The sequence below is a fragment of the Mirounga leonina genome, unplaced genomic scaffold (assembly GCF_011800145.1).
Source record: "Mirounga leonina isolate KUSES-001 unplaced genomic scaffold, KU_Mleo_1.0 Mir_153, whole genome shotgun sequence".
Taxonomy (NCBI): Eukaryota; Metazoa; Chordata; class Mammalia; order Carnivora; family Phocidae; genus Mirounga; species Mirounga leonina.
The window spans coordinates 6,606,139-6,610,038 of NW_023270387.1; the positions used below are offsets into that span (position 1 = coordinate 6,606,139).

Consider the following 3,900-nt stretch of genomic DNA (forward strand, 5'->3'; position numbering starts at 1 on the left):
TATTTTTGTTATTTTTAAGATACAATGTAAGCAATTTTCTGAAGCCGCCCTGCATTCTTATACTTCCATGCTCATTCTGGTATTGTCTTCTCGGTCTAGAAAGTTCTGAGGCAGACTTGCAATCAGTCTGAGGTCCAGTCCCTATTCTACTCTTTATAGGTAGAATTTTTTTTTTTTTTTAAGATTTTTTTATTTATTTATTCATGAGAGACAGAGAGAGAGAGGCAGAGGGAGAAGCAGGCTCCCAAGGAGCAGAGAGCCCGATGCGGGACTCGATCCCAGGACCCTGGGATCATGACCTGAGCCGAAGGCAGACGCTTAACCATCTGAGCCACCCAGGCGCCCTATAGGTAGAATCTTAAGTAGATTACTTAGATTCCTCATTAATAAGAAAGTAATAATAATTCCTAGTCAAAGTGTTGGTTTTATTTGGACTTAATAAACCAGTGTTTCCAGAAGCCCTTAGTATAATCTCTGATTCAGAAGTTAAAATGCCTAGCAGTAACTCATTAATGGTTTTGCTGTCTTTTTCTTTCCCCCTTATTAAAAGCCTACATATCCTTCAAGGCTTACCTCAAATGTGACCTCTTCTTGCTTAAATGTTTTCCATTCTTCCTTTGCAATCACGAGGCTCGATATATGCTCCTCTGTTTAGCCTTATCTCGTTCTGCCTAGAATTGGAGCTATTTGTTCACACCTCTTACTGCTTAGATTTTTCAACTCTTCAAGGGCAGTAAGACCTCTTTTTCTTTTTTTTTTTTTAAAGATTTTATTTATTTATTTGAGAGAGAGAATGAGATAGAGAACATGAGAGGGGGGTGGGTCAGAGAGAGAGGCAGACTCCCTGCTGAGCAGGGAGCCCGACGTGGGACTCGATTCCGGGACTCCAGGATCATGACCTGAGCCGAAGGCAGTCGCTTAACCATCTGAGCCACCCAGGCGCCCGAGACCTGTCTTTTTCATCTTTGTATTTTGTCCTTCCTCCTCCCAGCACCCAGTGAGTGCCTGGCGAGTAGGAGGTTCTCGACGATATTTATTAAAATGGAATGAAATGAAACCTAATGGGTTTTGCAAATAAAATGGACATGTCTTTTCCCAGAACCTCCAAAGGCATTTTGGAGAGGAAGTGTACCCAGTGTGCATTCTCTAAATCATTAGCAAGGTTAAAACTGAAGGTCTGTGATGTCTGGCAGCTCTGACAAGGAATATTCGCAGTTAACCAAGTTTTATGCGATAGTCATTCTACATGGATTTGGCACAGCTCTGTGGATGACAAAGACGCCACAGAGATAGTTGACATTTTTCTTTACAGACCTCGTTCTGCTCAGCTCTGGACTCAGAGCTTAACTTAGCTTGCATAATGGCTGTCAGAAGAGCGAAGAAGCCTGCAAACTTCAGTCTCGGAAGGCGGCGAAAGAGAGAATGAGACCTACCTACAAAGGCATTTTAGCTTTTGTTGCCTTTTCACAGTTTTGACCACAAGGTTTAAAAATAATTGTAATGGCAGAGATCTAGATACTTAGGAGAGGACAGAAGCAGTGTGTTTTTAAGTGTTTGCTGTTGTTCTTTTCAAATAAGTCATAATGGTTGTTAGAATAGTTCATGGAATTACGGTTAGAACAATTTTTAAAACTTAGCTTTATAAATTTAGCTTTATAAAATTTAGTTTTATAATAAAGGAATGAGCCATTAATTTTAAGGAATATTCTGAGACATTTAAATAAATCATATTTTTTGCAAGATATCAACTGAGAAAAAGGTAAAAAGGAGCATGTTATCAAAGAGGAGCAACCCGATTAAATATGTATGTCTCAAAAAGGATGTGTGTGCATATGCATAGGGAAAGCCTGGAAGGAAATGTATCAAAACATTAATAATATGTGTTCTTTTCAGTTTTTGATTGGCAAACTGTTGTGGGTAATTTTCATGTGTTTTGTTTTTCTTTCTTTCTTTCTTTCTTTCTTTCTTTCTTTCTTTTTTTTTTAAATATGGAACTTTCACAAATTTGCATGCCATCCTTGTGCAGGGCTGTGTTAACCTTTTCTCTATCGCTCCAATTTTAGTATACGTGCTGAGGAAGCGAGCACAATTTTGATGTTTTTACAGGTACTTTTCTGTGTCTCCCTTTATATTTCTATAGGATTTCCTTTTAGCTTTTCCCTTAGTTCTGCTGCAAAAACAGAAGAAATCAGAAAACAAAAGACGACTTAATTTGACTTAATGTATTGGCTTACCTTTAGGTACTTAGTATAGGTTAGGCTCATCTCTAAACATTTTTCATAAGTTATCTTATTTCATCTTCATAAAAATCCTGCTATTATTTATATTTATTTACCAGGTGAAGGAATCAAGTCATGGGAAGGTTAAGGAACATGGTTGTGGCAACCCATAGGTAGTAAGTAAGAACTCAGATTTCACATCCACAGATTCGCTCCAGAGCTGTGCTCAGAACATGAGACCCCAGGCAATGCCTAGGATGCATGGAGGGGAGGGGAGGTTTATGATGACATGTGCTTGTATTATTTGGGGGGAATTCTTTTCCAAGCCTAGCCTGCTGAAAGCAGTGAGGAAGACTAGGGACTGATGTTGGAATGAAGGAGAGATGATCTCTGAATTAACAGGGCAGTAGGGTTGACTGGCAATAAAAATTGTTCTTTTTTATCCAAGTTACCAATTTTTGATGGCCTGAATGATAGCTACAGAATTGGATGGCCTTTGAAGGTTTTGACAGGAGAGTGAGTGGTAGTCAACCCAGTTCTTTCTTTATTTTTTTTTAATAAGAAAAATATGTCTATTTTGTAATGTGTGTTACAGTAAAAATGTCTATCTTTAATATATATATAAAGCTCTTCCAAACCAGTAAGAATGGAAAAGTACAAGAACAGCCAACTACAAAGGAACATGTATGACCAGAAAACCTGTGGAAAAATAACCTTTCTCATTAAAAAATTTCATAATCAAGCAATAAAATGTGATACCTATTTGTCTTATCAAATTGAGAAATGATTGACATGCAGCACTGTATTAGTATTAGGCGTACAACATAATTATTTGATACATGAATGTAACACAAAATACCTACCACAGTAAGTGAGCATCCATCACCACACACAGTTACAAATTATTTTTTAACTCCAATCTATTCAACAAATATTACTGGAGACTACATCCTGGGGACAAGGCTCCATGCAAGTGGTTTTGAAGGCTGGGTGGGAGGCTGGGGGCAGCCAGGACTTGAGGTAAGGCCCTAGAGCGTAGGAGAGAGATCAGCTTAGGCTTAGCCCACAAACAAGAATGCCAAGTGCCATCTGCATGCTGCTATCCAGTTTCCAACATGATTTCATAAACTGTTTTACTTATTTTTAATTTATCCACTGAAAAACCTTATAGAATGGAAAGACAAGCAGTATTTAACAAGTACTCACTGTATGCTAGGCACTATGCTAGAATTTTTGCTCATTCTGGCTCATGCAACTTCCTGAACAACTCCTTTTAGGAGGTCATGGTTATGTACTAGCCACCTGAATCTCGGAAAGTGAATTAACACGCTGTGAACTCTGGAGTCCCCCTGCATCCATATACAGAACTCTGTCCATTGCTCTGCGCTGCATGGGCTCTGGGTCACCTAAGGCTGACATATTGGAACAGGTGCATTTCTACGAAAGAGGGATGTTCTTAATCAACTTGGTACCTTTTTCAGCTTCTTTCTCACCTATAAAAGGAGTTCCAGTTTGAGCATGCTCACCTGGCAGTTTCTCAGAAAATCCCTCTATTCAACAACTGGGTCAGGATCTACTTGATAGATTCATGGCCCCCTAGTGCAGGCCTTAGGCCTTGGATTTAATTTTTTCTCCTCATTAGCCTACTTTGGAACTGGGCTCAGCAAAGTCCAGTGCATGG

The 3,900-nt window shown here is 39.1% G+C and overlaps 1 non-coding gene across 1 annotated transcript; it reads right to left on the reverse strand.

Moving 5' to 3' along the window:
- Positions 1-1,982: 1,982 nt before the first annotated feature.
- Positions 1,983-2,087, reverse strand: LOC118013576. Its single transcript, XR_004680061.1, has one exon. It is a non-coding gene; the product is annotated as a U6 spliceosomal RNA (small nuclear RNA).
- Positions 2,088-3,900: the final 1,813 nt, after the last annotated feature.